Below are 21287 nucleotides of genomic sequence, written 5' to 3' on the forward strand. Positions count from 1 at the left end.
AAATCTGCCTCGCCGATCTCTCTTGAACTTGTGCTTGACGAAATACGTGCATTGCGTCCATTTATTGAAGAAACTAATTCTCAGATACAAAATCTTGATTCTAAGTGATCTCAAATGGAAGTGAGAGTCTCTGCTTTGGAACAAAGAGTCAGCGACGTGCAGGATGAAACATATAAAATTATTAGTTTGGAGAAGGAAGTGGCAATTTGAAGACTCTTACGGAGGATTTGGAAAACAGAAATAGGCGCAATAATCTTCGCCTTTATGGATTACCGGAGGGTCTTGAAGGGAGTGACCCAATTTCATTTTTCACCTCATTCTTTCTACAGTTGGTGGATCTACCATCTTTTACAGTATTAAACATCCAAAGAGCGCACCGCATTGGTCATCGTTCTCCGCATTCCTCCACATCTAAACCAAGAGGCGTGATTATTTTATTTCTTGAATTTACTGATTTATTGAGAATTCTTAACCCTGCGAAAACCAAAAAATTAATTTCTTGGCAGGGAAGTAAAATCATAATTTCACAGGATGTGTCCAAAGCTACAGCAGACAGGAGGAAAGAGTTTTTGGATCTTCGTCCACAGCTTCGTGACTTGGGAGCTCATTTTGGATTATTCCATCCATGTTTGTTCAAAGTGACATTTCAAAACAAGACCACTTACATCTCCTGCAGTTCTTCGTGATTTTCTACGAATACACTCTACAAATTCTATGGAAACAGCTGGTCCTTCTACACGTTGACTATATACGTTTCTTAATTTATTATGCCCTTTCACTATTATTGCGATAGAATTGATGGTCCTTTATATGCAGTTTAAACAGTATACTATATTGACATGACTACAGACCCTTTTTTGTGAATGTATTGTTTTCTTTTCACAGGTTCCTGGTGTTCTATAATCATTATTTTTGCTCGTAACCTTTGTCCGTTGATGTGTTCCGTTCCCTTGCTGTGCCGTCTTCAGTCTGTGCTGTCACCACCCCTCCCCTATTGTTCATTCATTTTAGGTATGTTTTTGCAGTCGTCTTTATTTGACATGTACTGTCTCTTCTTTTTTTCTTGACTACTTTCCATCCTTTTTCTTGCTGTTTTCCCTTTACTCTTCTCTCCTTTTGTTTTTTCTGTTTTCTTTTCCCTTATATGTATTTTCAGTTATTTATGGTACAAGGCCTTTCGTGTACATATATGGTTATGTGACGTAAATTCATGGTTGTTTCTTGGAATGTCAAAGGTTTTATTAATCCAATCAAAAGGCAGAGAATTTTATCCCACTTATCTAAATATAACCCAGACTTGGTTCTTCTACAGGAGACCCATTTGACAGACTCTGAAGCTCTGAAATTTAAAAAGGCTGGGTGGGCAATGTTTTTACTTCACCTTGGTCTACAAAGAAAAATGGTGTAATTGGGCTTTGCCATAAAAAATTATCAGTTAATGTTATTTCACAAGACTCGGATACTGATGGTAGGTGGCTCTTTGTGAGGCTTAGTATTAATGGGATTACAATGACTACTGGTAATATTTACGGTCCAAATAATTCAGATTATCTTTTCTGGCCCACTATCACTAAACAATGTTTGCATTATAATGATGATTTTCTTCTTATTGGAGGGGATTGAAATCAAATTCTTGATCCCTTTACAGATAGGCAATCTGTAATTACATTTTCTCCCCATAAAATGCATAAACAATTTAAGGCATTTTTCTCACAATGTAATTTAATAATTTAATTGACTCATGGTGAACTTGCAATCCTAATAATAGGGATTTTTCATTTTATTCTCCACCACATGGCTCCTTATCTAGACTTGACCATATTTTTGTTTCTAAATCATTATCCCAAAATCTTATTAACTCCTCCATTGAACCTATGGTAATATCTGATCATGCCCCAGTCATTACAGATTTTGACTTGCTCCCGGTGCATCCCAGGTCCAATAGGTGGCGATTTAATAACTCTTTATTACTTGACTCTAAATTTTCCACTTCCTTTGTTGCCTTTGCGGACACATTTTTTCGATTTAATGAAGATTCTCATGTTTCTCCACAATTGTTATGGGATTCGTTTAAGGCTGCGGTTCGTGGTCATTTAATAAATTTTGTCTCTAATTAAAAAAAATCTTTCAATGCCAAGCATCAAGCACTGCTTCTCAAAATTAAATGCTTAGAACATCAGTACTATTCTTCCTCCTCCAATTTTAATATACAAGAACTTATTCAGGCAAAACTGCAATTTAACAAAATCTCAACGGATAATGCTTCCTCTTTTCTTCTACGTAGTAGTGCTCGTTATTATGGAGGTCGGAATAGAGCGGGGAAGCTTCTGGCTAATTATTTAAAAGTTCGAAAGCAACGCCATAATGTGAAGTCTATAGTTTCAGATACTGGTGAGTCCCTTTTTAAGGATGAAGATATTTTAGCTGAATTTATTAATTATTACCAGACACTTTATACTCCTGAGTCAGTCCCGACCCCCTTACAGATTGATGATTATTTAATGAATATTCCAAACCCTAATAAGACACTGATTGATGCTACTTCACTTGAAGTAGATATTACTTCGTTAGACATTTTTAAAGCCCTTTAATCTCTAAAAAAAAGGGAAAACTCCTGGTCTGGATGGATTTACAGTGGAATTTTTTTTACATTCTTCTGACCTGTTACTTCCTAAACTTTTTCAACTTTACCAATTCTTCATAGATTCTGGTTTCACAGGGGCACATTTCAGGAAGCTTCGATTTGCCTAATTCCAAAGGACGGTAAGGATCATACTTTTTGTAAAGATTTTAGACCAATCTCTCTTCTTAATACAGACTATACAATCTTTGCTAAATTATTAGCCCTACGTCTTGATACCCTTTTACCTGCGATGATAAGTAAGGAACAAACGGGTTTTGTCAAAGGTAGACTTGCTTCTGACAATTCTAGAAAATTATTTAATGTACTCAGCAAGGCTCCCGCTCTGTTGTATTCTCTAGCAGCAATTTCCATAGATGCTGAGAAAGCATTCGACAGGTTAGATTGGTCTTTTCTAGTAAAAGCTTTAGCCTGGCATGGTTTAGGGCCTCATTTCATTTCATGTATCTCCTTGCTTTATCAATCTCCAATGGCATCGATATCGGTAAATGGGAAATTGTCTAGATATTTTGTATTACGCCGAGGTGTACGTCAAGGGTGTCCATTCTTTCCACTCCTATTTATTCTAGATCTCGAGCCCTTTCTATCCAGTATTAGAAATAACATTAAAATTGAAGGTTTCCAGTACGGCGAGAAACATTTAAAATTAACGGCATATGAAGATGATATACTTTTATATATCTCAAACCCTAAGCTCTCGATTTCATCTCTACTTTGGGAAATTGAGGGTTTTTCCTTGATTTCAGGTTATAAGATAAATTCGGATAAAACTGAAATCCTCCCTTTAACAAAATGCTGTTTTAAAGCATCGTTTGATATCACTGGTTTTCACTGGAATTCTTCCAAGATTAAATATCTAGGTATTTGGTTCACTTCATCCATTAAAAAGTCAATTGAAGTAAATATTTCAGAGGCTTTAGAGAAAGTTGATAGATTGATTCTGGCTTGGAATCCCTTATTTTTATCTTGGTGGGGTTGTCTTGATTCCATTAAAATTATGATTTCTCTTAACATATTATATATCCTATCCATGATTCCGCTTCCTTTACCTGGTACCTTTTTTACACAATTGGACTCCAAATTGTCTAAATTCCTCTGGAACAATAAGAAATCTAGACTTTCTCTGAGTCATCTTCGCCATTCTAAACAGGAGGGAGGAGTCAATTGTCCTGATTTTAGATTGTATCACAAATCCTTTTGTTTGCGCCAAGCTTCTAGGTGGGTCTCCCTGTCAGACTCTAGGTTTAATCCATTATGGTTGGATATTGAGTGTTCTTTTCTTTTGCCTTTTTCCCCTGGTGACGTGGTATACTTTTCCTATAATATTTCACTTATCTCCACTCTGCTTCTTAAACATACTTGCTCTCTTCTGCGTTCTCACTATTTACCTCCTTCGGTTTCTCATTCCTCTTTTCTGAATTCCCCTATTTGGCATAATTGTCTTATCACTATTAATAAAAAAACCTTATTTTGGAAATCCTGATGACAGAGAAATATAATTTGGGTCAAGGATTTATTCTCCAATAATACTCCACTTTCTTTTTCACAATTCCAACTTCTATTTCATTGTCCCAATTCATTTATGCCTAAATATCTTCTTCTTATTAATATTATTCTTGATGTACTTTTTTCCTTGCCTTCCCCTTCTTCTTCTTCGGAATTACCCTTTTCTTTGTCCTCCTTTCTTATCTCATATCCTAAGGCATCAAATATCTAGAAACTTTTTCAGTCTCCTGTTTTGACGCGTCCTAAATCTAAAATTGAATCTCAATGGGAATTGGATTTGGGATGTACCTGGACTGTTCCCTTTTGGAATAAGGTGTGGCATCGATCTTATAAAATATCCAGATCAGCTTCTACCACACAATCACTTTTCTTTCTTTATCACAGACTTTATTTTACCACTTCTACTATAGCAAAATTTTCTGTATCCTCCACTTGCTGGTCCTGCGATAGCCCAAAGGGAGATCTTATGCATATCCTTTTTGAATGTCCTCCTACTGTCTCTTTTTGGAGAAAAGTTTGGTGTCAGCTTACCTGCATTTTTCATTTGCAATTCCAATTATCTCCGCTGGTGATTTTTTTAGGTAGTCTCTCTGCTGACATTGTTTCAGATGATGATAATTTAAAATTGTTGGATCTCATGTTAGCTTTGGCCTTTCAACAAGTTACTCTCAATTGGCAAAATTCATCCAATATTTCCTATAAAGCTTGGTGGAATCATGTTTGTCACTACCATAGATTAGATATTGCTTTTACCTCTTTATGCTGCCCTTCCATAAATAGAGATTTGTACTGGTTACCTTTGACTGATTATCTTAATGCTGTTGCTTGTAATTCTACTAATTGTACATTATCTGAGAATTTTAAGCCAGCATGAATTCTTTATTTTCTCTGTTCTTGAGTGAATTTTAACTAAGCTTACATTTTTGCTTTTTTTAATATTACTTTTTTCTTTTATTTAACTGTTGAAGTTCCAATGCATTTTTCGCATTGTAAATGGTCTTGTTCCGTTTTCCTTGTTTCTTCCCCTTTTTATACTTTAAAATGTTAAACAGCTTTTACAACTCGTTTTAAAATTATATCATTATCATTATGACAGATATCTTGTATTGTTAGTATATAAACCATATGTATTTTGATTTTAATAAAGCTGATTTACCTTAAAAAAAAAAAGATAGCCACCGTGCAGGCACACACATGTGTCCACCATCTTGGAATGTACAAGATATAGAAGACTGTAGAAAATAAATTTAAAGATGGCTGCGGTGGATGCTCGTCCGCTGTGACTCTTTAATTCATGCATTTTGGTATATTGTTATAAAATCGCATTAAAAAACAACCACCACGGAGGTGCGAGTATTTAAGCTAAATGAATTTGAATGTATCTGATATATATATATATATATATATACATTTAAAGTCAGGTGCAGTGAATGCATGCACCTTTGAGACAGCAATTTTTAATGCATTTAGTTACATTTTAGGAAACCCTGGTCTGCATCCCAAGTGGTCATGTTCGAATTGGATTTTTCCAAATATAACAAAATGCATTGAAAGATGCTTTATAGGCATGCATGCACACTTACGGCTAGCCATCCTGGAATGGTTAAAATGTTAAAAAACATTTAAAAAATGGCTGCCCTTAAATAGCGTGGCGTGTTCCCACAAAGTGTGAGAGGGCTGAGAGTTCAAGGAGCAAGCAAACACTGTGTGGACAGGTGAGAAGGTGGTTTTAATAGAGAGGAGATGGAAAGAATGGAGAATGGGGAGAAAATAGTCACTTATATGCACTGCAATGCATGGTCTGATGCCAACAGTCAAAGAATACATCCTGCAATCAAGAGAATGTGTGACTCACATGCTCCCGGGCATGATTAACCAAAGAATAGAGGGGAAAATCATTACATCAGGAGCAGAGAAGTGAGAAAGAAAACAAAGCCATTAATCATGTGTCTAAGTATATATACTGTATTGCAAACAGTAGAACTCTAACAGACAGTTAAAACCACCCTAAGAATGAGATAACAATACCCTTCTGACAAAGGGCCTTGTCAGGTCCAAAAAATGCGTTAGTTGTTTGTCAGATTTGAGAATAGTCATTGATGATTTATTTGACCATGAGTAAATGTAGAAAATTATTTTATTATATATACCATAATATAAACCATAAAAAGAACACATCAAATGAATACAGGTACATATGTCCATTGACCTAAAAATGTGCAAACAATAAAATGTAGACAGTAAATAAAAACTGGGGCGAGTCCCTCTTAAATAGAGACGGAGAACCCAAGTACAATTAGAACAAAGAGCCTATGATTATAAGAAGGCAGACAATATGAACTAAACTGACACTGGGCAGGGCGGCCTGTTATTTTTTAAATTTTATGTTTGCTTAAGGGGTGCTAAGAGGGTTTTCTGGGACCGCCAGGGCTATGAAGATTATCAGGAACTGGATTAATCTGGTATTCAATTTTTCATTACCTGGGTCAAGGGCTGTTATGACAGCCGACCTAAAGGACCAGACTCCTAGGATGTTAAATTAATTTCTTAGTAATTCCCTTCTCTGGCATCCCAAAACCAGACAGATGCAAACCACATGGATTAGGGTCTCCCTAGTCTGATGACATAAACTACAAACTTGTGTTTGCCATCCTGCCTCTCTTTTCCATTTCGGGAGGAAATCCAGAGTTGGTAGATCTCGCAGCCTCATCCGTAGGAGGACCAACTTCGTTTTTCGTGCAAATGTGGTGGATAGGATACAAGGTTCCTTATCCCGCACACATGAATTTAGGACTAGCCATCCATGGGATCGGTTCGATAGAACCTCCATGTCTTCTAGCCGGCTTAAGATCTTAGCCGATTTGTTGGCTCCTTTTCTGAAGGCTAGCTCTGGTAATGTGCTTTCCCACAAATCATCCAGTTTAAGCTGGGCTATACTTTTTTCCCAGTAATCCTTGAAGTTGTTGTTACCCCTCAAAATATTGATTTCTTGCCAGACTATGGGGGTCATTCCGACCCTGGTGGTTGACTACTGCCAGGGCCGGGGACCGCGGATGCACCGCCAACAGGCTGGCGGTGCATCCATGGGCATTCTGACCGCGGCGGTACAGCCGCGGTCAGAAACGGGAAACCGGCGGTGTCCCGCCGTTTTCCCGCTGCCCTAGGGAATCCTCCATGGCGGCGCTGCAGGCAGCGCCGCCATGGGGATTCCGACCCCCTTACTGCCAGCCTGGTTCTGGCGGTTTTGACCGCCAGAACCTGGCTAGCGGTAACGGGTGTCAGGGGGCCCCTGGGGGCCCCTGCAGTGCCCATGCCAATGGCATGGGCACTGCAGGGGCCCCCTAACAGGGCCCCACCAAGATTTTCAGTGTCTGCCAAGCAGACACTGAAAATCACGACGGGTGAAACTGCACCCGTCGCACCCCTTCCACTCCGCCGGCTCCATTCGGAGCCGGCATCCTCATGGAAGGGGGTTTCCCGCTGGGCTGGCGGGCGGCCTTCTGGCGGTCGCCCGCCAGCCCGGCGGGAAACTCAGAATTACCACGGCGGTCTTTTGACCGTGCAGCGGTATTCTGACGGCGGGACTTTGGCGGGTGGCCTCCGCCGCCCGCCAAAGTCAGAATGACCCCAAATGTTCGCTAAAGTCCCCATGAGAGCTGAATAAAGTTTGTAGCAGCCATTAACAAAAGCTGCTGACCATGCCAATGATTGCTTTGTTAAGGAAAACTCTAGTCTGACCTGGGCCGGGGAGGCCGATCTGGGCAGCTGGAAGACTTGTTTGTAGGATTTCACTAATAGCTTATCCAGTATAGCTACCTCCGCCCCCTCATTATTTCTGTCCCATATGCAAGGGTTGGCAATAGCTTTGCTCGCATGATCATGGTCATTGGTTTTAGGAGCCACCCAAGAATGGATTTTGCAAGGTTACAGAATGCCCGGTTCAGAGCTTGAGCCTTCTCTCTTATTGCTTCTTTGTGCGCTGTAAATTTGCCCTTAGAGTCAAACCTGACCCCTAGATATGTGTATGCTACTACCTCCTCAATGTGCTGCCCATTTAAGAACCACTTGCGACGATAGGTCAGTTTGCGGTTAAAGGGGATTATTTTAGTCTTCCCATAGTTGATTTCTAGGTCATTAGCTAGCACATAACCTCCTAGGTAGTTCAAGAGTTTCTGTAAGCCTACTCTGGTGTTACTGAGCAGCAGCAAGTCATCTCCATAGAGTAGGTTGGATACTTGACGACCCCCTAAACTTGGTGGGTGGGCTGATTGTTCATCCAGTGCTGGGGATATGTCTGATATATACAGATTGAAGAGAAGCAGTGCTAATACACAACCCTGTTTCAGGCCGACAGTGGTTTTAATGGGCCTGGATAGAAAAGAGCCCTCCCAGTCTGACTTTAACCCATGTATTGGAGTAGAGCATAATAATAGCATTTAATAGATTCATCGGCAGCCCCCAATGCTGTAATTTTGTCCACAATTTATCTCTGGGGACACAATCAAATGCAGCCTTAAAATCCACAAAGCACATATAAAGGGGTGTCCCTGTGGCCCTTGCTCTATTCGTTACCAGGCTTAAAGTCATAAGGTTTGTTTTTATGTAAAACCTGTTTGATTAATAGGGAGCCTCCCTTTGTCCATGGCCCACCATTCTAAATGGTGCAAAATGCTGTTCGAAAAATATTTTAGGTCTACATTTAAAAGGGCGATTAGACGGTAGTTGGAAGGTAGGGAGGCCTTTCCTCCCTTATGAGTAGGGTGAATTATCGAGCCCTTCCAACTACCTGGGGCAGAACCTGTTGTTAGAATATAATTGAACATTATGGCAAAAAAAGTCGCCCATTTTGATGCATGCACCTTAAATAGGGCCTGAGAGAGGCCATTGGGACCAGGAACACAGTCTCTGTGTGTTTTTTCTATTATCTTAATTATTTTGAGAGGACTGAATGCAATGGACTCTTCCGTCTCCCTGTTGTCCTCAGTTGTCTCCCATGAGATTATGTTGGTATCTGTTGCGGGTGTTTCTTTAAAGTGTGATTTCAAATATCCCACCCATGCCTCCTCCGTCACGTTTGCATTGTTTGCCGCTCTGGGACCTTTCTCGATGTTATTGATCAGGCTCCAGAACCGGCTTGAATTTGCTAATGTTGATGCATAGTGTAGTTTTGCCCATAATGTCTCCTGTTTTGCTGGTCTAAAAAGCCAAATAGCCCTCTTTAGCAGTTTCCTTTCTTACCGTAGAGTTTCTAAAATCGATTCATCGGTCGGATGTTTCTGTAGTTGTCTCAGGAGCCTTTTTACTCCTGCTTTCCTCCGTCATATTGCTCACGCCATGAGTATGGCCTTTCTATGCCCGAGAGTGCCCCTCTTGCCTTGCCCCTCTCAGGGGATTGCTTTACAAAGGTTTTTAGTGAATGACTCCCATATGGCAACTACCCTTAGTGGATCAATAGCCATCTTTTCCAATTTCCCTACTGCATCCCCAGCTTGGGCTATGATCGTGGATGAACTCCATTTTAATCATTTTAGATTTTTGGTACAAAGTTTCCCATTGAGGAGGTTTGTTTCTTCCTGGATAGCCACCCGGCTCCAGATCGTGATTATTTGTGGGATCCCATCGCTTTCTGTGTGATCATGAATTCTAAAGTCTCTCACAAATTTGAATAGGGGGGCATTTACCAAGGTGAAGTCCAGATATGAAACAACCCTTTCTGTGGATCTTGTCTAGGCCAGGGGGGTGTCAGACGGTAGCCGCCTGTTTAGTGCAAAGAGGCCTGCTAGTTCACAGCTCTTAATTAACTTAGAACCAACTTTCTCTTGCTTTCTCCGGAGTGGTAGGATTTGAATAGGCAATGTAACCGCTTGTTATACATGGTCCTCACTTGGATCATGGAATAGGTTAAGATTTAAATCTCCGGAGACTAGCAAGTAGGCCAAGTTATATGTGTTTATTATGTGAAGCAGATGTTTTAACAGAATGTTAGCTTCCAAGTTTTTCTTTTTAGGATTAATGTACACATTGACCAGTATCAGAGGGTCCTGTATGTTATTTGCCCAATTGTCCAACCAAACCCACAAAAACGGTTGATCTCCCATCTGACCTCCGGACGATTTTGCCTCAAGCTTAGAGTTGATATAAATTGACAGACCTCCTTTTGCTTTACCAAACGTGTTATGTTTAACCGCAGGTATGTTATACTCTCTGTAGCTAATTAAGGGAAGATTCATGAGTGCCCATGTTTCTTGCAGCATTATAATATCGAAGGAGCCCAGGAATTTGGAGACCTCTGTATCTTCCAATTTTGATTGCAAACCCCCTATGTTCCATGAGCAGATGCTTAATGATCCTGTGTCGAAGATGTTTGATGGGTTGTTATTCAGGCTTTTTGTGGGAATCTGGGAGCTAATGCTGTTGTGGATGGCCATCTCTCTGGGATTATCCAACTATTATCCTTCTCTAGCCCTCCACTTCCCTTATTTCAATCTGTATTCTAGTGGCGATGCCGCTCCTTGTCCTGATGGCTCTTGGCCGAGTTCCCCAGACTGTAGATTCCCAGCTACACCTCGTAAGATGGACCGGGTGGCTGCTCTTTTCCTGTTCGTATTGCTTCTCTGTGCTAACGGGCATGGGTATCTTTTTCCTAGATAGGAGCAAACCTCAATTCCCCAGTCTTTCAAAATGCATTTTTTTCCCTATGATTTGCTTCGGTAATTCAGGGGAAGCAAATATCACCAACGTGGGGTCCGTGAACTGGCTACCCTATGCCTGGATACATTTAATGGCAGTGAGGTCATCCGAGCTCACTGCTGTCAGGTCTGGCAGGGCTTTTATCAATTTGAGAATCATGGAGCGGTTAACTATGTCTTTTGGACCTCTAGATTTATACTCTGGAATCCATAGCAGCTGCAAGCCTCGGTCAGGCGTAGCCTGGTTCGAACTGTCTGCCAGATTTGACTGTACTATTCTGGTCTCTGCCAAATCTGCCCTTAGGTGATGGTTCCTTATTATTGCGTTGGCCGCTTCAGCTTTGGTTTTTACCTCCGCAGGGATGGGCCTTAACTTAGCCTGAATTGGTGCTTGGGACTCCAATGCGGTGGGTGCTTGTCGATCCTGGGAACCTGGAGTCCTACCCAACGGCTCTGGGACTACCACAGCCCGATACTGGGGCAGAGGCCCCTCTTGATCCGATGTGTGGGGCTGCGCTGTGAGAGGGTTTGTTCACTCCACAACCTCCTCCTGCACTAAGTGAGGTAGGGTTACCGTATCGGATCCAGATGCCACCTGGGTGTTCTTTCTGCCCTTCCTTGCCCGCTTCCTCTCTCTTTTGGTCCTCCAATGCCCGGACTTCCTTTCCAAGGCTCTTGGCTCTGTTATTTGGGGAGTATGATCCAGAGCACTTCCTTGAGTGGCCGGCCCTATTTTCCTAGTACCATTCCCCTCCAGACTGGATGGCCTAAATCGTCTTGCAGGCTATTCCAATTCTCCTCTAGGGGTATTGGGGACAACCCCAATGGCCGAGGGGACGCCCAGCCCATGCTCTCTTCTTTGCTTGGGCGACGGATCTCATTTAGGATGTCTTTAAAAATGACTGGCAGTTGGCCCATCCCATCTACTACCTCCTTGCAGGAGCAGATGGTGAAGTCCTTAGTTTGGTTTTGTTGTGTTCTTGTTATCAATGAGTTTAGTTCTTGTAATTTACCATCAATGCCTGCGACGAAGACTGCCAGAGTGTTTAATAAATCTACGTGAATAGTAGCAATTCTTATGAGACTGAAACTTCAGGGCTGTTACTGTTGTCTGCATCGAGTTCACAATTGCCACCCATTTGTCTGTTATGGGCACCAGGGAGGCTGTGGGCATGTTTGAGTCACTTCTGTGGGATGTCCTGGAGGCTTGGCAAGACTGGGTGGGACATCGTGTATCCCCAACTTCTTTGGGCGTCCTTGACACTATATCCCCTTAGTCTGCATTTTTCGGGCTGATAACATGGAAATGAAAATATTTGGGTCTGGTGCTTATTGGGGGTGACTGTTGTCCCTCTCTCTCCACTCCCCACCGGGGGTTGTCTTCCTCATCTATGAAACTGTTTGAGGAGGCAGGGTGCTCTTTGGTCGGGCTTCCCCCCACCAGAGGATGAGATACTAAATCCTGGCCACTTGAGATGGTCCGTGACCCTCCTGATTTAGGAGAGCTAACTTGGGGGGTTTTGGTGTTTTTCGGGTCCATGGACCTAGCCCATGTAGTTCTACCCTCCAGTATGCTGATAATCGGGGACAGTGGTAGGGTTGAAGGAGTGTTACCTTTGTTCTTTCGACCCTTTCTCTGGTTCAAGACCAGGTCCTGGGCCAATGAGGTGGGGAGGAATGGTTGATGCTTCATGGTCCTGTTTGTTACTCCAAAGCAATCCGTTATTTTGTGGGATTTAGCTGGTGCTAAGGCCAGGGTGGCTGGGGAGACTGTCCCCCTGGCCTGAAGAATGAGGGCCTCATTATGTGGAATGCCTATAGCCACTTCCATTGCGGGGTGCTGCAATGACAAGGGCTCCATTGGAGAGGTGGAGGAGCTCTGGGGGCTTATGCAGAGGAGCGTAGGAGATCTTGCCAGATGGACTCTGCTCTCTACACCTGCTCTTCTTTTTGTTTGAGTTCCAGTGGGTAATTATTCCTCATTTCTCTTTCTTTTGTTTGTAATTGAAGATTTGCCTCGTATTTTAGCTGATCTCATCTATGCTAACCGCAGTTAAGGCAGGTTTAGGCAGGAAGGGCAGGATGGGCAGAATAACGTGGTTGTTAGGTGGCTGATGTAACTTAGCGAAACCTATGCTTGGGTTTAGTTGGTTACTGGTTGTACGCTGGTTACTGATTGTGTGCTGGTTATATACTTATGTATTTTTGTGCTTACTTGCTTGGTTATTGCTTGCGAACTCGCTTGCTCTATTCGGTTTGTCCGATAGAGGGGAGGGGTAGGGATGGGGATGGGGATGAGCAGGAGCAAGCAGGACCCACCAACCAACCCCACAAGCCACACCCAACGTAGCCAGGCTGCTTCTGCAGGGAGGTGGGGGGGGCTCACTCAGCAGTGGTGACTAGCCCAATGTGCTCACCACACACAGTCTCACCGCTTACAACACCCACACCGTGCATTAACTGTGCACCCCTGGGCACCAGGTCCAACTAATGCCGTTGTCTGTAATCCTTATCCCGGATCCGGGGTCTGGGTTCCAGGAGCCAAGTCCGGGGTCTGGGTTCCAGGAGCCAAGGCCAAGGTCCAGGTTCATAGCATCTGCTATGTGCTCTACACCTCCTCGGGCTAGTCCAGGCACAGGTAATAGGCAAGAGGTGGTAAGTAGTCAAACAGGCCGGTGTGGGAGGAACACTGAGCCCTCTGCCCCTCGCTGCCACATGCAGTGTGTGCAGTTCGCACCAATTCGTCGTTGTCTGAGCTCTCAAGGGAGCAGGGGCAGCTGACGCGGCTGGAGCCTCTGACGCAAGGTTGGCGGCAGGAGTGCCAGGATCGGACCTCCTGCGGGCCTCGCAGTACTCCTGCGGGGCTCACAACACTTGTGGGCGCTGCACTGGTCGAACAGCCCCCCTACAGCAGCTGTTGTGGTTGAGGGTGCCAATAACACCGGCGGTGCCAATAACACCGGCAGCGCCGGGACAGCAGCCGAAATGGGGTGAGCTATGCTGGACTGTGCTGGAAAAAGCACAGTTCGGGGCTCCAAACTCGGGGGGCAGGAGGAGGGTGGCAGGCAAGCTCTCAACCCCCCAGCAGTGCCAAAAAGTCTGCAGCTCCCTCTGTCGGCAACACAGTCAGCAACCCGGCACAACACGGCCCCCTGCAGCTCCTCCTGCTGTTCCCTCAGCGTTCCCTCAGCGCTCAGCCTCTCAGCTCCGCCTCTCAGCTGCGCCGCTTTTCTGCGTCTCTGCCGTGACCCGAGCACTGCATCACCAACTTTCCCAATGATACTATTACCATAAAGTTTGAGTAAATATAAGTTTTTATTTGACGAGAGCAGACCATTGGAAAACGTTGAAAAAAGAGTATGAATTAAACTAAAAAAGGTTACTTCCTTAATACCTTACTGCTTTCCCTTTGTTTGTTCAGAGGTTTATAGCCATATTAAATAGAACTGAATCCAAAAGTTTGCATACGTTTTTTTATATGGTCCCTTCAAAGCCATGGTACATCATGAACTGGGTATTCTCACAGTTTCCAGCAGAGTGGTAATTGTTGACATAATAATTTTAATAAACTATGTTGCTTCCCTGAAAACACTTTGGTTAGTATGCTATGAAAGCGGTATGACTGAAACCTTCCAGAGTCTACTTTTATCATTTATCGAATTGGTGCATCAGTACAATCAACATTTGGCCTAATGTACCAAAAGGCAGCTTAAAACATACAAATATTTAGAGGTCAGCTTTAATACAGATGTGAACTCTCTTCAAAAACTGAAGATTGGCCATATGGTAGAAGATCAATTTGTGACCAATCAGCCTCAGACTTACTTAATATTTGACCTTCAAATGTGGATCCGAAAGGTTTTCTTTAAAGTTTGTCTGCAACAGATCAAGCTTTTCGGATGTACCGGCATATGCCAAAATCAACAGGATAGCAGACAAAGGTGCAGTTTATGCCACCTAGATTAATTTACAGGTGTGTTTACTGTAATTATTCAAACCAATTTCATAAGCATTAGTATAGTTGTGTTTTAACTTTTTAACTTTTGGCTAGTCAAATTGGACTTACTCACTGAATGAAATGTTATTTTCTTTTTGTAATTTGAATTGTTTGATTGTAGTGTATGTGTGTCTTTGTACCTTAAAGCTAATTACATTTAATTTATACTATTTTGATGAAATAAAAGAGATGAGAATCACAAGTTCAACACTGATTGAAAAGAGTACCTTTGCAGGTTACCTTTGCAGTTTAAAAGGTTTGAAATCAGATACCAACTAATGGCGTCAGTGCATACAGGAATATCTACTAAGGTTGACTCAGTGCAGAACAAACCTTCCTGGGAATAACCATGACATTTGACCTGGGGAAATAAAACTTTTGCAAGACTTAAACATTCTTTTTTAATACATATAAATCACCCATAGGTTAGGCCCTAAACAGCCCATAATGCATTGTATTAAAAAAGTTGGACATGTACGTTTAGATTTGCTAGCAGTGAACAATTCTCAAATTCGTTTTATCTATTGCAAGGCCTACGCCTCCTATAGGATAACCTTGGTTTACCTTATTACACTTAATAAGTGATAACTTTTGTTTGGCAGTAGGTAGGAATGTCATGTTTGGTGTCAGGGGAATTGTAATTTAAAATCCACTTTAACAGTAAAGTCAGATTTTAAGTCACAATTGTGAAAATGGCACTTTTAGAAAGTTGGCATTTTCTTGTTCTAAGCATTTGGTGTCTGCAGTCCGTTCCCTGGGTCATATGATCAGGTGTAGTTGCCAGTTGGCCTGTGTGTATTCCTCCCAGATAACCACCCAATAGAGGGACTGTGTGCTGGCAGGATGGGCCATCCTGACTTGATGAGGGGGCAGAGCTGCCATCTGTCACACTTGCACTTCAAAGGCACTGCCTCAGCTTACCCACATAGGAGTTCACACTAGCCTATTGTGCCTGCAGTCAGACTGGGGCCAGGGGACGAAGGTACGAAATTCCAGACACTTTTACAGGGGGAAGACTCCAGAAGTTTCTTCCACTTCAAAGTGGGCACCAGGTATGAAAAGGGGACTTTTAGACACACTCTTCAGTACACTCCTAGACCTGTGGATACTACAGAAGGAGGACTGTACTACTGGCTAAAGCCTGTCCTGTCTGAGAAGGAATACTATACCTGCACCCTTTTTCAAAGCGTAAGTGATTCTAAGAGTCAGTTGGCTAATCTCCTGATATGAGCTACAGGGACACAACAAGCTTCAGACTACCCAGCTGACCAGCAGCAACTGGACCTACCTGAACCTGCAACTGGACCAGACTGAGCCCTGCTGGTCTCTGCTAGAGTTGGTTCCTGATCCCCAAGAGGTGCCTCCCCCAGTTCCTGGACCATTGATGTGGCATCAGTTGAGCTCCTCCTTGAAGGAGTGAAGAAATCCTAAAGTTTTGGGCTCTTCGTGACTACATACAGGCTGGTTAGTGCCAAGACCTTGCTGCCCATGAATGCAAAACTCCAGTGAACCTGACTCTTCGCACTATAGTAACCGCCAGTGACAACCGGCAATGTGAGAGCTGCATTTCATGCTACTGTGTCAACAGTTCGATAGGTGACCGCCTATGCGAATTTCAAGCAAAAACTGTCCATGACGCCCAACAGGATCTTCTCACTACAGCAATGACTGTACATGCAAGGCCTGCTCTTCATGCAGCAGCAATGACCATCTGCAATGGTCTCATTGGTTCTCGTTGCCTCCTCCACAACAAACGTGTCTCTTCTCTTCGCTCTAGACCTTAGACTGTAACATTTTCCATGGTTCTAAGCTGGTCCCTGTAGCCAGCTCACACTCCATGGCGGTCGGCCTGAACTGGTGACTTTCAGCCAGTCTTGCAAGACCAGATGTGGACCATGAGGTTATCAGTCATAACTGATGCTGAGTATTTCTAGATGTTTAATGATGAGAGTAGCTTATTGCACCAATATAACAGCTGCAGTGTGAAAAAATGTAATGTTGGGAGTTCCACTGGAAATAATACAGGAGCACAGCATGAAATGAACTCCAGGGTCTGCAGTGGGATTTGAGACCAGAAAGAGAGAAAATGGTATTAAAGCCCATGTATATTTCCGATGGACCTTGATCCTGACTCACTGAAGGACAGTCTCAAATGATTTTGAAGCAGCAGTGGGCAATTCTGATCTAAGCTCCTTTCCACAGCAATTCAATGTTCTTGCCTGTTTTGATTTTGAACACTTTCCATTCAAGAGATGCAGGGTGCCACCTCAAAGGGGCTAATTTCTTAGTAACCCACTACAAACACCACAAAGTGATTCAAACTATACACACCACAGAGGATTCATATATCAATGTTGCATATTAAACCCGTTGAGTTTACATTAATAAATGAGGAAAAAAGGGATACTTTAAAATTCCCTTTAAGTTTGGCTTATTGAATGCTGTTTGCTTGGTTACGAGCAGCACCTCTGCAAGAATTGAAAGGTTTTTTCTGTTCCCTTGCATGCCTGGCTTCTTTGGATTCATGACTCCACATAAAAGCATTGTCCTGTAATTCTAGAGCGGGAATACACACTGAATACTATTGATACAGTAAATTAAATAAACTTGGGTTGAAAAGAATCATTTGCTAACCAAGCTGCTTGAGCTTTCCTTGTACCTTTGAGTCTGAGTCTGGGAAGGAACCTGTATGAGAGTTAGGATTGAAACCATGTGCTTATTATAATGTTTCCGGTGTTAGGAATCTGTGGCAGAAATGTATGATAAGATGTTTACTTACCTGCATGGAACACCATCACAGAAGCTGAATCCAGAAAAAAACGTAATCCACCTTAGTTATCTGCAAGACAAGGCCTTGGCTAATTTTAGATCCTGCAAGGTAATCTGATCTGGGATTATGCTAGAACCAAAAGATAATATCTCCAGTGTTCGAAAGATGCCTTAATGGAAAAACGTTCCCTATCAGCAACTGAATAATTTGCTTCTTCTAGGGACCCATCGATTTCTGATAACAATACAATGACCTGTCCTGTAATCAGTACAAATTCTCAGCTCTCCATACATTTTTGGGGAGAGGAGCAGGAAGAAAGCTAGGCACTTCAAGTGAAGGCTAAATTAATATGTCAGATACTGGTGTATGTAAAAACAAAGAATGCAGGAATTAGGTAGAAACAGCATGTGCAGTGCACCTTTGTGAATGCAGTAAATGTATTGAAAGCTAGGGCAGGTAGCATCAAAGAGATCAGAATATAGATTGTAGGTATGCCTATCTGGAGAGGTCATCTGAATGACTTGATGTAGGATCAGTCATAAACACAGAGTGGTCTCATTCAACAACAGGTTACAGTAAATCTTTAGATATTGAAGCAATTTATAATAAGGGGGCATATGTTTAATATATAAACAGTCTGCAAGGTCTGTACTTGATTATTCAGAAACAGCATTAAACGTTCAGGGCAGAATAGCTAATGTTGCACCCCCAAATGTATAAGGGTACTGTGATCTTTAACTTGTCATCCAAAGTAAACAAGTAATTGAATTTTTGACTTTGAAGAAGTGATCTTAAATAATGTTATGTGGTGGCGTTTTTCAAAGTGGCTCCATCGTAGTTTCTAAGGATAAGTGGTGGAGTCTCTCGGATTGTTTTTGGGTCCACCAGGACTAAGTGTGCAACCATCCCAGAATAGAGATAAAGATTTTGTATACACTTGTTTTCCTTCATAGGGATAGGTCATAATGTTTCTCTTAACTGAAGAGCTAATTGTTAATAACAGGTTGCTGGAGGTATTTCCTTGATTTATGTAAATGATTTGTGATGGCTTTGTAATCATGTTTTCTGTCTTTCCTCTGTGGTGCTTTCTAACATGGTCTAATTGGGTTACTATATCCAATAGCTGTTTTCCACCTTTACATTGACATGAGACTATCATAATTTATTAATATTACTGCAAAAATATTGTGATATCCAAAATATCATGAACATAATATTGAAGGCAGGAATATATATATATTTTACTTTTTAAAAATATAGATGTATTTGATATTGTTTTGTTTAATATAGTTGACTATAATATCTGTGTGTTTTTTTAATGAAATTGTATTCATTCGAGGGTTAGATGTTAGTATTATTTTATGTTTAATTATTTGTAATTATTTTTTTAGATGTGTTTAGGTTTTTGCTTGGTTATATATTTAAAGTACTGCAATGCATTATATTTTATTTTATTTATTTTTAATTTTTTGGCAGGTTGCTGGGGTTGAGCGAGAGTAGGGTGGTAAGTGTTTTAAAATAAATATCTTTTGTACTGTTAATTTGCTTATTATTAATTGATTAGTTAGAATATCAATTATGCACATTATTTAATTTTGTAGGTAAAGTTTTCAGTGTTAATTTAATAACTTCATATTTAGATTAATTTATGTTTTTTTGCTGTGTAATGTGTGACTTTTATTCGTTGGAATTGGCTAATGTGTTTATCACTTATGTAAAGTATTTAAATTATTTTTGTAAAATGTGAATACTTTGATAACATTACCATTTATAATATTTGGAGTAAGTCATTTTAAATTTATGTGTTTGCATTTATTATATATGATAAATTATCATGTTCCTTTTTACTCAAGCTATTATAATATTGTGTTTGTGTTGATGTCCTGGAAAAGTATAGTGGGAAGTGCTTTAATATACTTTTTTATTTTCTTAACTCATTTATTGATTATTATTTGGTAGAGTTTATTCATTATGTAAAATTTGTGTTTAAATAGTTTATATGAAGTTTGTACGTTTTATTTGATTATACATTTTCTTAAATATTATTTTTGTAAACAAGGAGTATTTTTATATTATAATTAGTCATACTATTTATTATTTAATAAAAGCATTTTTAAATTTGTTAATATGAATTTTAATAATTTTCTTTGCATTATCAGTTATGTATTTGTAGTAAATCTTATCTCTCAAAGTCTAATAATTCCACCTCTTTTGTTAAGTTTGGAGTGTTAATATCAAATATGAGCTCTTCAATGTCCAACACTTTCACTAGCATTGATCAGATTTGATTGGGAATAGCAAATCTGACCCCTCCAAAGTCTAACACTTTTTTAACCCCTTCCACGTCATGGATGTAATGGTTACATCCGGTGTTGAAGCACTGAGGCGCCACCGATGTAACCATTACGTCCTGGGACCGGCCTATGGGGAGAGCGCTAGGTCTTTCCTTTCCTTTCATGTCTTTCTGAGCATTTCTGCAGCCTGATCGTAAAGCAATCAGGCTGCAGAAATACCCACTAGACACCAGGGAGTTTGTTTTTGTTGTTATTGACATGAGGGGAGCAAAATATTTTTAGGCCATTTCTGCCCCCCCCCCCCCCCCCTCTAGGATTATTTACTTTTTTCTTTTTTTTACAGGAGGAAAGCGACCCCTTAGGCAAAGGTCGCTTCCTTGGGAGGCCAATTATTTTTAGGCCATATCTGCCCCCGTTGGGGCAGACTGGCCTATTTTTATTAGGCCACTCTGCCCTCAATGGGGGCAGAAACTACCAGAAACCAGGGATTTTTTTTTGCAACACTTTCACGAAAGGGGAGTGACTTCTGAGGCAAGGGTCACTCCCCTGGGGGGCAAATTTATTTTAGGCCGTCTCTGCCCACCTTGGGGGCAGATTGTCCTATTTGTATTAGGCCGATCTTCCCCAGTGGGGGCAGAAACCACTTAGGCACCAGGGATTGGTGTGTGTGTGTTTTGATTGAGAGGGAAAGCCCTTTGGGCAAGGGTCACTCCCCATCAGAGCACATTACTATTGGCCATTTCTTTCCCCTTTGGGGGCAGATCAACCTATTTTTGTAAGGCCCAAGGGGGGCAGAAAGCCCACCAGACATGAGGGAAGATTTGTTTTAAAGAAAATGAGGGTGGGGGTATCTTACCCCCACCCCAAATAAATGGGGACAAAGTGTTTCTGCCACCAGTGGGCAGATGGGGCAATTACACCCCTATCCACTACCTGGGAGGGACAGAAAGCCTACTAGATGCCAGGGAATTAAAAAAAATAAAAAATAGTGGGATGGTGGCTACCAACCACTATGGGCATGATTATGCCCACACCCCAACTGAAGGGGATAGCAGCCTTTCAGCTCCCCCGCACACTAAAAGATCTTATCTCAGCAGCAAGCAATACATTTGATTATTTGGAGTTTTGGTTTTACATTTGGGCAATGAGAGCTTGTCTAACTCTCAAAATCATCCCACTTGGAATGGTGAGGGCTGCACTTTTTGGACTTTGGCACACGGTCATGTAGAAAAATCTACAAGACCCAGACACATCTGAAAACTAAGGGCCATATTTATACTTTTTGACGCAAAACTGCGCTAACGCAGTTTAGCGTCAAAAAATTTAGCGCCGTCTAACGCCATTCTGAAGCGCCATGCGGGCGCCGTATTTATTGAATGGCGTTAGCCGG

General features: G+C 41.6%; 1 long non-coding RNA gene across 1 annotated transcript in view; it reads left to right on the forward strand.

Moving 5' to 3' along the window:
* The first annotated feature begins 936 nt into the window (after nt 1-936).
* Nucleotides 937-21287, forward strand: part of LOC138297351 (uncharacterized) — a 38715-nt gene continuing 18364 nt past the window's right edge. Inside the window, exons 1-2 of the long non-coding RNA XR_011204042.1 lie at nt 937-1011; nt 19080-19107. This is a non-coding gene — a long non-coding RNA (uncharacterized lncRNA). The remainder of the gene's footprint in view (nt 1012-19079; nt 19108-21287) is intronic.

Source organism: Pleurodeles waltl, chromosome 5, assembly GCF_031143425.1.
Source record: "Pleurodeles waltl isolate 20211129_DDA chromosome 5, aPleWal1.hap1.20221129, whole genome shotgun sequence".
NCBI lineage: Eukaryota > Metazoa > Chordata > Amphibia > Caudata > Salamandridae > Pleurodeles > Pleurodeles waltl.